General features: G+C 40.3%; 1 protein-coding gene across 20 annotated transcripts in view; it reads right to left on the bottom strand.

Moving 5' to 3' along the window:
* The window catches only part of Galphaq (G protein alpha q subunit), a 78,092-nt gene that overhangs the window by 47,358 nt on the left and 16,475 nt on the right, over positions 1 to 14,259 (bottom strand). Inside the window, exon 1 of one of the 20 annotated variants that reach the window (XM_073955350.1) lies at positions 394 to 561. The exons of 17 other annotated variants lie outside the window; for them this stretch is intronic. The gene's annotated coding sequence lies outside the window, so the exon portion shown is untranslated. Of the gene's footprint in view, positions 1 to 393; positions 562 to 14,259 lie in introns of those variants that run through there. 2 more of the 20 variants (XM_073955353.1, XM_073955347.1) reach the window with 2 other exon arrangements.

Genomic DNA, 14,259 nt, shown 5'->3' with positions numbered 1-14,259 from the left:
ATTAATATCCTTATTTAATATTTATTTTTATTTAATATCCTTTATTCAAATTTTGTGCTTGTTGGCGTTATGAATATCAATTTCAACAATTTAAATTTTCCAATATATTACAGTTCTTAAATGGATTTGTTAATTTAATTAGGTCAAAACCTTTCCTTTCTGTTCATTTTTAACACTAAAAAAAAATTTTAACACCATTAGCCACAACAACTCAAAAAGTCCACAGTCCTTTTTATTTCAAAAATTTGAAATATTATTTTCTAACAAATGAAGTTATTCTAGAGTTCGACAGTCTTTTGAAAATTGCATTATTTTTTTTTGTTTGTACTATTATTTTAATTTTTATAAAATACTTCTTTTTTAAAAATATTTTTTTTTTCAAATTATGTTCACCTTTTTTTCTTTAGAGTTATGTTTTTTTTTTTTTTAAAGACAGTGTTATATTTTCAATGAAAATTATAAGGTTTCTGTCGGTCACACAATAAATCACGCCGCTTAACGTGGAGAGACAACGATTTTGACTGATGTTTGTTTTGAAACTATTCGGATATTTGAGGTAACAAATTTGATGAACAAAACGGCATTATTTCTATTCCGCTTCGTCCAATGATTCTAGAATGACCCTCTGACAGAATAAAAATAAAAAACGCCACTGGACAATTTCCAGACTGTTCGGGGGTGGGTGTTTCGTTTTTTTGAGAGTCCAGATACAGTGGGTGCAAGATAAATGCAATTTTTTTGGACATATTAAGTATTTTACAAGTGCATGGAAGAATTGAAGTTAATTTTTTTCTATTATAATGAAATAAGAATATTTTTTAAAAAAAATTTAAGAAAAATATTTTTTAAAACATTTTTAACAGAAATATATATATTAATTTCCCGTTGGAGTCGAGCTTAATGACCGATGATTTTTGCAAGTGGTCATTAAGCTCGACTCCAAAGAGAAATTAATTAAAATTAATATTAAAAATGATTTTCGCGCTAATAGGCAAAATTTTCAAAAAAAAAAAAATATTTTTTATTTGACATTTTTGCCTTTATAAAACACTTAATTTTACATTTAAAAAAATGAACACCAGAAATTCATTATTATTAATTACAAAATATATATTTATACCAAAATCCCCGTTCCTTAGATATAATTTTGTAATATTTTTTCTAAAAACTCTCCAAACCTTCTTCTTATTCCTTTTATGTCCAATTTACAATTTTTCAATTATCCCGAATCCACTGTAAATGTCCATTTATTTTAAAATATTTAGTAATTGTTTTGTTCATAGATTTTTAAACAATATTCTTTCTTTAGTTACCCTCGGAAGCTATTTCCTATCCCCCAGAAAGGTCAATCAGCCAATCTTATTCGTTCGCTTTCGAAACCAAAGAACCTATAGGGCTTCCTACCTTCCTATCTATCTGACTGCCTACCAACCACCGATGATGACGGCAGAGCAGCGCAAGAAAAAAGTCAATGATTTTCCGCGTTTTTGTAGAATGTGGTAAATGACCACAAAAACAAAAAACGAGCAGCACACAATGGACAATTCCAAGTTTAAGGTTCCACAAATGTCTAGAGCCGTCGTCGTCGTCAGGAAACTCTGTATTAGACGACATTGGTGGGGATTTTCATGCGGACATTGGATGACAAGAAGGTCGAGGTTGTCACCAAGGGTTATGTGTCGCACTATTATAGCGCTCACATGTGACGTTTGGAAATTTGACGATAATCCAATTGTATTTTTGTTATTTGTTTCACTGCCCACAGACCCCGTGATGAATCCAAGATTGGTTGGGTGATTTGCTTAACCAAAAATTCTATTGAAATGTGAGAATCTAAAAATGAAAATCAAAAGATTTTGTCTAAACACTATTTCTAGACAAAAGAGGTGTTTATGGCTCCTTTTTTTGTATGGATAATCCCTATTAAATGAAAAAACCCTTTAGGGTAACGTAGGCGGCGGCATTTTTCGTGTAAATTCAGCCATGAAAAACTCACCTCGGCAAGTAGTGTCGTTAGACACACCGTTTGGACCTGGAAATAAATCCATATTTAGCTAACTATTGAATCGGACTGTTTAAGGAATGTTTGTTGGAAAAGTTTTTATTTTAAAATGAAAACTTCCGTGACTTGTGCTGAGGAAAGAGTGTCACGATTGTGACACGCGCAAATCTCGACTCAGGATAACAAGTGTTCTTGCGGCAGGCCTTGTCTGGTTTAAAACTTTTGCAATATTGTTGGCGAAATCTTTGAGGACTGTGGTGGTATTGTGCACTTTTCGGATGCCATGTTTGAGCTGAGCAATGGGTAGTTTTTCGGTCATGGTGGGCAGCAAGGGGTACTGCAAAACCATATCCAAGTAGCGGTCTCCTACTTATTAGAGACCCCCTATCGCCGGGGTGTACCAACTGTATTAGAACGGAGCCTCGTTGATACCTCAACGCAGTTATGACTTAGTTGTCAAGTCCTTGCCATGGTACAGGAGGGCTATGCCATGGTGAACCTCACTTCCCCCATTAAATCTATGACGCAGAGAACAAAAATGTAAACAAAAAACAATTAAAACAAATCCGATTGATGACAACACTGCAATGCCTAAAGCTAGGGTCACACTAGGCAAATATTTGCTCCAGCGACAGGGAGTGTGTGTTTACTGAGAGCAATTGAGAATAAATTTCAATGCATTATTTACGCTCATTTGCTCTCAGTAAGCGCACACTGCCACCTGTATGAACTCTGGACCAACCGATGCACCAGCAACCCAGCCATGGGCCGCAGCCGATGTTGCTGGCACACAAGGACTTGCTGTTGTTGAGGAAGGAACTACGGCCAAAATAACGGCCGAAAAAGCTGCCACCACCTCAGACAGCTCTGCAAGTCAATGGACCAAAAAGAGGAGGGCGTACCACAGAGCAATGCACTTTCTCAGGAAGTACATTGACAGGGAACCCCCATCTATAACGTTGAGTGAATGTAAGCTGATTAAGATTAATCTCAGGGTAGTGAGAAAAATCGAAAGATCTCACCCTCACTTACCTGATATCAGTAAGCGTTCTCTCTTAACGGCTAATGAAGAGTTTAGGTCAATGTCTACATCGACTCCCACAGCCCCCAAGGGCCAAACCGAAAACCATTAAATGATTCGCCTCCTTCGACCTCAAAGCTTTCTTCAAAGGGATGTCCCGCCACACAGACATGACAAACCTCAAAGGAGAAGGCAGTCAAGTCGAATGGGACGAAACATAAGAGCTCGAAATCTGGGAAGTCCGACCGAACAGCGGCCTCCGCACCTGGGGGATCACCTACCAAATCCACCAAAAAGTGCGGTGAAGAGAGATAGGCCAATGGAGGAGCCACTCCCCAGTGCTAAGAGACCCACTCCAGGTCAACAACCCAAAATTCATACCTTCCCAGGCGGTTGTCCTAAGACTGGGAACAGGAAACATGCCGCAGCCAGTTCAGCCTCACAAGCTAACTTGGGCCACAGGGAATCTTCCGGCTCTCATCTTAAGAGCAACAGCAGGGGAAAAAGAACGAGCAGACCGATGGTGCCAGACGTGTTGCGAGGAGCGGTCATCGATAGATCTGACCCTGATTGGATAATCAGAGAGGATCGATGGCTTATTATCGGAACTCGTCTGCGTGACATCGTGTTCTCAGGCGAAGGGGAACCTCCAAAGCACACCCAATTTGGCAGTGCCGCTCCATACAGAGGCATTAGGGTCATCTGTTGTAAAAAGAGGGAATCTCTGGATTTCCTCACTTCTACGATAGAGGGAAGTTAGGTGCCACCTCCACCTGTGGATCCCGCACGCATACTGACTATACTCAGCAGACAAAACCCCAATGTTCGGACCAGCACATGGAATCTGGTCAGCCACAATCCGGAAAATGGATGTGTTGCCATCAAACTACATTTGGTCTAGGATGGATCAGATTCAGCCTAGGACGAAAGTAGTAGAGGAACGGAAGCAGCAGCCGCTTCGAATAATGCAGATTAATCTGCATCACTGCAAAGCGGCTGCTACTGAACTTCTTCTAGCCCCCAAGAAATCCGAAGTTGACAAGGTTGCTGGATTAAGCGATAGCAACTACACCACCTTCGCAACACCCAACGGGGACAAGGTAAGAACCTGTGTAGTTGCTAAGAAGAGTCTTAAACTAACATTTCTCTCTAATTTCAGCGGATGTGATATTACTGCTGTATGGATGGAATGCAGGTCCCAGAGAGCCACCATATTCTCGTTCATTCATATGCCATTCGAGAGCCCTGACCCACCGGGCAAAGACGTGGAAAAGCTCGTCAAAGAAATGGGTAGCACTTGTCTCATCAATTGGATCGATGGAATGATTAGCGGCAGGATAATCAATTCAAATATTGGTGAGACCTCCATTCGGAAGTCTGTCACCAGGGGCACACCACCACGTACTATCTCCACTGCTGTGGCTCCTGGTGATTAACGAAATACTTAAGGAATTTGACCAACTACGTATATAAACAATAGCTTATGCTGATGACGTGGTCATAATGATCAGCGGGAAGTTCCCACAAACGCTATCGGAACTCATGCAAGGAGCTCTAGTCAATTTATCAAGAGAAAAATCTAACCATTCACCCTACCAACGCTGGATGGAGTGGCCCTAAAGCTCTCTCTATAGGCCAAGTACCTTGGCATTATCCTGGACCATCAACTAACATGGAAAAGGAATGTCGAAGAACGTACCAAAAGAGGCCTTATAGCCCTTTATTCATGCAAGAACTCTATTGGTAAGAGTTGGGCATTTAAACCACAGGTCATCCACGGGATTTTTACGACCCTAGTTCGTCCTATTCTGACTTATGGTTCATTGGTATGGTGGAATGCATTAAGTAACACATCCCTTCTCCACAAGATTAATACCGTTCAAAGAGCGGCATCTCTCTTAATTACCGGTGCCATGAAAAGCTCTCCACAGGCTGCCCTCAATGCATTACTGGATTTTCATCCGATGAATCTTGTGGTGCAAAAGTTGCAGAGACGACGGGATTAGCAACTGAACTTGATGAGCTTCGTCGAACCAACCCCAGTGACCCCAGAGTCAGGGAGCTGACACAGGAAGTTAACAGGCTGGTCGGCGAGCATAAGCGAAACAAGTGGTTAAATCATCTGAAGAATTGCAACATGGGTGCCGGTATAAGTGAATTGTGGGCAACGGTTAAGTCCCTCTTGAAACTCCGGAAAGAGGGAAAATAGGACCTCAGTCACGTTTGGCGATGTTAGGTTGACTGACCCGAAGAGGTGCGCATGTTATTTCAATCGACAACTAAAGCAAATAAGTCGCGGCAGTAAAAAGATAGGTACAATTACCGTAGAGCTATCTTCTACTGCCAAAGATTTATTGGCAAGGACCCCTCCGAGGTAACTCAGTCGGAATTTAGGGAGATTGGTTTGAAGATCCAATTTGTGAGGCGTTTCGAACGGAAATACCCTCACATTGAGAATATCTTCCTTCCAATCGGCAAAATTCCGACCCCAGTAAAGGCTGCAGTTTCCAGCCCAGCGGCTGCGACAAAGGTAACCTCTACAAGGAAAAACGCAAATCCTGTGTTGTCGAACTGCTCGAGTCCTTTGCGGACATCTTTAATGATCGCGGTAGGATCGGGCAGTTTGGCTCCACTGGCCCCGAAGACGACGGAACGTAAGAGAAACACTGGTGTGATCCCTCCCGTTTCGAAGTCGGCGCAGGAAAGGTTGCAGCCGCGAACAAGATAGCCGACTGTCTCGTCGGTGGCTGCTACCGGACCTGCCGGTGTGAAGAAAGGTGTAGATCTAGCAGGGGCGACGACTGTGCAGAGGACTGGGCAACAGACCACTTTAAGGCCATCGGCACCTGCTAGATCTCACCCTTCTGGTGTTAAGAGCAGTGCTGATACTGTGAGGAGCCATGGGGTGGTGGCGAGGGTTGGACCATCGACCTCGAAACAGGGCGGACATTCAAAGACATTTGTGCAGGAATGCGTTAAGAGGGTCAGGTCTTCTGAAGACCTGCATCCTGTTGCTAAGAGGGTGGTGGACCGTCGACCGAGCAACCACATGGACTCTCACTCACAGGGGACCGGTCATAAGAAGGCAGAAAGGGCTCAACCAGGGAAGGCCAACACAGCCGATCCAAGTCTGATACCCCCACAGCCTTCTGATGACAGGTAACCGAAGCCAGCGAGCTCAGAAGGGACGATCGCTCCGGAGAATCTCCGAGTGGCGATCATCGATAAGGCTAATTTGGATGGGAGGATCAGCGATACGCACTGGCTCGCAGTGGAACGCCTCCTTAGGAGAGCCATCACCTCCGATGAGGTAAACGCCGGGAAGACCGGCTTCGGCAGGGCGGTTGTCCAAAGAGGCATCAAAATCCTCTATTGTCAGGATGAGGAGTCGAGAGACTTCCTTATCCAGTTAATAGAGGGTGCTGGTGAACTCTGGGACGGCTGCAGGCTGGCCGCGGTCCCTGCTGTTGAGATACCCAGGAAGATCATAGCCACAACGTGGGTGCCTCCTCCTGACTCTGATGCAGGGGAAGTGGTTAAGATGCTGAAGAAGCAGAACAGATGTTTCTTCGTTGATAGTTGGGGGCTTCTCAAATGCTTCAAAGAGAGAGACGGCATGGTGATGCGATGCCATCAGGAATGCTAAATCATCCAAAGCGTTGGGCCCTGATGGAATCTCCATGGCAATGCTGAAACAGCTGGATGCGCCGGGAGTGGAGTATCTCACTAAAGTGCTCAACCTGTCGCTAGCCGCCCTCATAGTTCCCAAAGTCTGGAAAATTGGCAGGGTGGTCTCGTCTACTGCAGCCAGGCAAGGATGCCAGCAAAAGTGAATCGTACAGGTCGATTTCGCTTTTGTCGCCTGTTGACCAGTTGCCGATCATCAGAATGGATTCCGTAAGCAGGACAGCACAACAACAGCGCTGCACGCCTTCTCCACAAATCTCTGTCGAGGACTCAACCAGGATAGACCATGTGATAGAACGGTGATGTTGGCATCACGGGTTTGCAATGCTGGTAATGAATGGCAAAAGCGGCGAACTAATGTCAGGAGAGCTACTGCTAATAACCGTGATTTTGGTGGGGGAAGTCGTCAATAATTTGGGGAAAATTTCGTCTATCTGCTCTCCTATCACGTTGCCAGGAGAGTCTGGGGGTAGCTGCAAAACCCATACATAGTTCATGATGCGCATAGAGGTCACCGAGAAAGACATTACTTCTTTGTAGAATTGTGTAGTTCCGGAACGAACTAGTTCCAAGGAACTATTCCGGACAAGGAACTATTGGAACTATATCCAGCTCTTGCGTTTATGTAGTTCCTTTAGTTCATGTAGTTCCTTTCATGTTTCTCGTTCCTTCGATCTTTCGTTGTTGCTGTTTGTTCGCTGCAATTTATTTATTTTTATGTCAATTCATCCCCCAAACAATGACAACATTTCGGACTCGGAACTATTTGGAACGAAGGAAACAAAAAGAGCGACGAAAGAGAAAGATTCGTTGAACTGTTTCGGTCACGGAACTATTTGGAACGAATAGAACGATGAAAGAGAACGATTTGTTGAACTATATCGATCTCGGAACTATGGAACTATTTTAATGAACTTGTTCCTCTTGGGAAAAGGAACTAGAAAGGTCGATCCGCTCCGGTAACTAGATTGCCAAAGTCTACTTCTTTGACAGAAATAATTGGATGATGAAATTGGTAAGGGAGAATCATCGATCAAGAAGATGAAAAGTTTGCCTTGTATTCCTGACCACCAAAATGCTAAAGCAAAAGAAGCAATAGGCAAAAAAATCGCCAAAGGCAGTGGCAAACTGCAGTCGGTACATTAAATGCAGAATTTTCTTCCTACGGAAGACTACTAACCTCGACCAGGAAGGTCGGATGACAAATTGCAGGTATCTTCAATTTATATCCTTACTTAAGTGTTCAAATTTCACTACACTGGAAAATATATAAGATGCCCATACCAAACCAAATCCCTGTTGTAGGTGTTTATTCATTCCGCAATTGTTGTTGCTGTTGTTGTTTTTGTTTACATTGAACTTGTTTATTTTCCTATGTTTTTCACAAATTATGACTCAAAGGTGACAATAGATTGGTGGTGTCAATAATTCCGCATCTAAGATATTCAAAGACAAGAAAGCGGAACACACAGCAGAAGTGCAGTAACACAGGTTATGCTTTTACTTTCAAAATTTGCCAGAACTTTGATCTAAAGAGAAGGGAATAGAAACTTCTACTAACAACTTTGTATTCTAAAGCCAAGTTAAAGCTACATTTATAGCGTGGGAGAGGAGGTATGTAGAAAGAAACAATGGGACTTTTCAGAATATACCATCGTATGCATATTTTTAAGAAATGTGGAAAATTTTCATATTTGTTGCATTGTGTAATCACACAATTTATTTGAAAATGATACAGTAATTAGCTAGAAAAATAAGCACGTGTAATCATATTTTCTTTTTGATTATTTAGATTTTCTTGTTTTAATCACCGAAAGACGACCTTTGTATTTAAGCTATAAGTATACCACCTACAGAAGCTATAGTAGATCTGTTGCAATAATCTCCCTTTCACTATAAGTCAGCAATAAAGATTTTTTCCATATTATTAAGAGTATTGTTTCTAAAGGGGATTTCAATTTTTCTTATCAGTCAAACTAAAAAAAAAACTTTGATCTAAATAAGTTTACTCCGTAACTTCTGCAAGGACCAATAAAAAATAAAAAAAAATCAAAAACAATTCTTAAAGAGTCCTTAGACTGCACTTAAGTAGAAATGATGAACTTTTGTGAGGGAGGTTCCCCAAGGTTTTGTCCGATACGGACCTTCTTGGGACATTCGTAATTTTTGGTGCTAATCAGCCATTTAAGGGATTTAGAGCTTTTGGGTCATTACTAGACAGCGGCATTTTATGCAATCACTATTTTTGTTCCGATTCATGTCAACTTTTGGGACTGGTCATATTTTTGGGCTCTGATTAAATTGCAATCGAAAAATATGACAAATGCAAAATTATGCAAAAGGCATACTTTTTTGCATATGCAAAATTTATGCACTTTACATATTTTCTTATGCAACAAATATTTCAATAATAGTTACAAACATGTTTGTATGTACAATTTTTCTGTGTAATATTCTTTTCAGACAAGTCAATAAAATAGAGAAATGTATAAACACAGCCTCAACCTTCAAAATACCGAAAATCGGCTGGTATCGTTCTTTGGGGGCTAATATAAAGCCCTAAACCTAATCCGAAAAATTTTAGGTGAAAAGTTGTTTACCTCCAAGGAAGACTTGAGGCCACGTCCTTCGAAATGCTGGAAATCGGGAGGTACGGTACTATGGGGGCTATATGAAGACGCGGACCTGTAGTGGCAAATTTCAGGTTTATACCCCCAAGGAAGACTAAATACCAAATTTCGGTAATTTCGCTGGGAAATTGAGGCTACAACTTTCAAAATACCGAATATCGGGAGGTACCGTTCTATGGGTGCTACATGAAGATGTGGACCTATACCGACAAATTTCAGGTGGAGAATTTTATACCCCAAGGAAGACTTAATAACAAATTTCAGCCATTTCGGAGGGATATTGAGGCCACAACTTTCAAAATACCGAAAATCGGGAGGTACCGTTCTATGGGGGCTATATGATGACGTGTACCTATACCGACAAATTTCAGGTGGAAAGATTTATACCTCCGAGGAAGACTTCATACAAAATTTCAGCCATTTAGGAGGGATATTGAGGCCACAACATTCTAAATGCCAGAAATCCGGAGGTACCGTTCTATGGGGGCTATATGAAGACGTGGACCTATACCGAGAAATTTCAAGTGGAAAGTTGTTTACCCCCAAGGAAGAATTAATACCAAATGTCAATCATTTTGGCTGGATATTGAGGCCAAAACTTTCAAAATACCAGAAATCCGGAGGTACCGTTCTATGGGGGCTATATGAAGACGTGGACATTATCGAGAAATTTGAGGTGGAAAGTTTTGTACCCCCAACAAAGACTTAATGCCAAAATTTCAACCATTTCGGAGGGATACTAAGGCCACAACCTTCTAAATACCAGAAATCCGGAGGTACCCCTCTATGGGGGTTATATGAAGACGCGGACCTATACCGACAAATTTCAGGTGAAAAGTTTTATACCCACAAGGAAGACTTTATACCAAATTTCACCAATTTTGGAGGGATATGGAGGCCACAACCTTCTAAATACCAGAAATCTGGAGGTACCCCTCTATGGGGGCTATATGAAGACGCGGACCTATACCGACAAATTTCAGTTGGAAAGTTTTATACCCATAAGAAAGACTTAATACCAAATTTCAGCCATTTCGGAGGGATATTGAGGCCACAACTTTCGAAATACCGAAAATCGGGAGGTACCGTTCTATGGGGGCTATAGGAAGACGTGGACCTATAAGGACAAATTTCAGGTGGAAAGTTTTATACCTCCAAGGAAGACTTAACACCAAATTTCACAAATTTCGGAGGGATATGGAGACCACAACCATCTAAATACCAGAAATCGGGAGGTACCGTACTATGGCGGTTATATGAAGACGTGGACCTATACTGGGATATTGAGGCTACAACTTTCAAAATACCAGAAATCGGGAGGTACCGTACTATGGCGGATATATGAAGACGTGGACCTATACCGACAAATTTCATGTGGAAAGTTTTATACCCCCAAGAAAGACTTAATGCCAAATTTCACCCATTTCGGAGGGATATTGAGGCCATAACATTCAAAATACCAGAAATCCGGAGGTACCGTACTATGGGGGCTATATGAAGACGTGGACCTATACTGGGATATTGAGACTACAACTTTCAAAATACCAGAAATCGGGAGGTACCGTACTATGGCGGATATATGAAGACGTGGACCTATACCGACAAATTTCATGTGGAAAGCTTTATACCCCCAAAGAAGACTTAATGCCAAATTTCACCCATTTCGGAGGGATATTGATGCCATAACATTCAAAATACCAGAAATCCGGAGGTACCCCTCTATGGGAGCTATATGAATACGTGGACCTATCCCGACAAGTTTCAGGTGGAAAGTTGTATACCCCTAACGAAGACTTAATACCAAATTTCAGTCATTTCGGTGGGATATTGAGGCTACAACTTTCAAAATACCGAAAATCGGGAGATAACGTTCTATGGGGGCTATATGATGACGTGGACCTATAGCGACAAATTTCACGTGGAAAGTTTTATACCTCCAACGAAGACTTAATACCAAATTTCAGCGATTTTGGCGGGATATTGAGGCCACAACCTTCAAAATACGGGAAATCCGGAGGTACCGTTCTATGGGGGCTATATGATGACGTGGACCTATACCGACAAATTTCAGGTGGAAGTTTTATACCCCCAAGGAAGACTTAATACTAAATTTCAGCCATTTCGGAGGGCATTGAGGCCACAACATTCAAAATACCTGAAATCCGGAGGTACCATTCTATGGGGGCTATATGAAGACGTGGACCTATACCGACAAATTTCAAGTGGAAAGTTTTATACCCCTAACGAAGACTTAATACCAAATTTCAGTCATTTCGGTATGATATTAAGGCTACAACTTTCAAAATGCCGAAAATCGGGAGATAAAGTTCTATGGGGGCTATATGAACAGGTGGGAAGTTTTATACCTCAACGAAGTCTAAATACTAAATTTCAGTCATTTCGGTGGGATATTGAGGCTACAAATTTCAAAATAACGAACATCGTGAGGTATCGTTCTATGGGGGCTATATGAAGATGTGGACCTATACCGACAAATTTCAGGTGGAAAGTTTCATACCCCTAATGAAGACTTAATACCACATTTCAGCCATTTCGGTGGGATTTTTGACCACAAATCCTTGTATATATTTTTGCATATGCCCATTTTTTGTAAATATGTCAAAATATCCACGATATGCAAAATATGCAAAAATGTCTGGGACTAATTCGTTTTATTTTGTGATAAATCGAGTTTCTGTCCAATCAGATTTTCTCGACGACCATTCTAACCATATATGCATTTGCATAGGATTCCGCTGTCTACTTTTGACCTATAATCGAAGGCATTCGATACCGTCAACCATGTCAAATTGGATATAGGGACGACTTCCGTCCAGCCATATTTGAAACGTTGGATGATCAATTGAGGGTACAGTGAGTCCAATTATAATTCACGTAGACATGGTAGGTCAAACCTTCAAAAACACAGGATTCCAATTTGAGAATAGCATTCATTGGAAAAATAACACTGTGCAACATTTTTAAGGCAATCTTGTGCAAACAATTTAAGACTGGGATTTTTTTTGGAAAGCACAGACCCTCTGAAACCTATGTGAATCTTCATCTGAAGCAAGAACAAAATATTTGGAAAAATAATTAACTCGAAAAAATACATTAATTGACTCAAATTTTGTAAAATATCGAATATTTCTACAATTTGTATAGATTTTGCGCCATATCTCCAAAACCGTTGATTTTTTCTTCATGTTTTCTTTTGGAAGAATATTTGTTGGAATGTAATACAAAAGTTACTTGGTTCAACCCCCAATAGTTTAGATTATACTGACCAGAATTACAGCAATTGTGTAAAATTTTCTAATATTGTCAAAGACAGCAAAGCCAAATTTCTAATCGTTTCTGAGATAAAGTCCCGATATATGCAAAAAAAAAAACTGTAGTGTTAGCCTGGTTTAGATGAGGCCATAAAATCAGAACTGGATCTGACAGGACAAAACCCTACTTGGGTTTTTGTAGTCTCAATATGTACTTTTCAAAAATGCTACTAGAAGTTGTTTGTATTTTCAGTGTTACATAGTGTAATAGAATGGACAAAGGAAACGTATGGATTTTTTAGAAATGAAGCTGATTTAACAAATGTGAGGGGGTTTCGAATTATAGCTCTCCCTTTTAAATCCCTTTAAATACACATATTTCGAAGAATAATCTCTTGAAATAAAACCTTTGCCTTTTAAAAGGTTGACTCACTCAGATAATTGTTTATTATTGAGACCTATTTTAAAAATATATTCATATATATATTCAACCTGTGGTTGCAACTATAAACAAAAAGTAATGAATATATTTACTCTAAATAAAATGCACGCATACTACTTCTTATAAGCCACAAAGGGTTGTTATTGCAAAACAGCCACAGATTAAGAATTAACTCGCCAAGAAATGCTTTCCTCCTACATGTCGGATTATTGTGTATTTGTGCAACGACACTCTGACTACTCAATTTAGACGAAAATAGGTTTTCGTGTGCACTTAATTGTGTTTTTTTTTGTTTCTTTATTCTTCTACATCTCATCTTCTTCATCATCAGTAAGCACATCATTTCCTTTTCTATTCTTCATAAATGTGTGTTTTGGTTTTATTCGTGTATCTTGTTTATCATAAGATTTATAATTTTTATCACAAACTAAATACGGTGGTGGTGGTGGTTTTCAAATGCGATTAGTCACACACGATTTTTTTTTGTTAGAGACATGGTAACCCCTTTCTGTACCTAAGATTAATGTTGCAGCAAATATATTAATAGATATATTGTAAAATCCACTGGTAATTAGGGCTATATGAATCACTGTGCTGAGTCTTGATAGGGCTCAGATATTAAGAAATAATAACTAAAACATGTAAAAAAGAGATACCTATGTGACATGTATATGACTGTAGACATCGGAATCCTATGCAAATGCATATAGGGTTAGCATGGTCGTAGAGAAAATCTAATTAGACAGAAACTAGTTTTATAACAAAATAAAACGAATTAGGCCCAGAAATGTTTGCATATTTTGCATATCGTGCATATTTTGACATATTTGCATAAAATGAGCATATGCAAAACCATATGCAAAAATATATACAAGGATTTGTGGTCTAAAAATCCCACCGAAATGTGGTATAAAGTCTTCGTTTGGGGTATGAAAATTCCCACATGAAATTTGTCGGCATAAGTCCAAGTGTTCATATAGCCCCCAAAGAACGGTACCTCCCGATTTCCGTTTTTTTTAAGTTTGTGGCCTCAATATCCCGTCAAAATGGCTGAAATTTGGTATTAAGTCTTCCTTGGGGTAAACAACTTTCAACCTAAAATTTGTCGACATAGGTCCACGTCTTCATATAGCCCCCATAGAACGGTACCTCCGGATTTCTGGTATTTAGAAGGTTGTGGCCTCAATATCCCTCCGAAATGGGTG

This window comes from Musca autumnalis, unplaced genomic scaffold (genome assembly GCF_047663935.1).
Source record: "Musca autumnalis isolate F117 unplaced genomic scaffold, ASM4766393v1 scaffold_5, whole genome shotgun sequence".
Taxonomy (NCBI): domain Eukaryota; kingdom Metazoa; phylum Arthropoda; class Insecta; order Diptera; family Muscidae; genus Musca; species Musca autumnalis.
The sequence above is the reverse complement of the archived record's forward strand: the minus strand, read 5'-3'. Positions and strand labels throughout refer to the sequence as shown.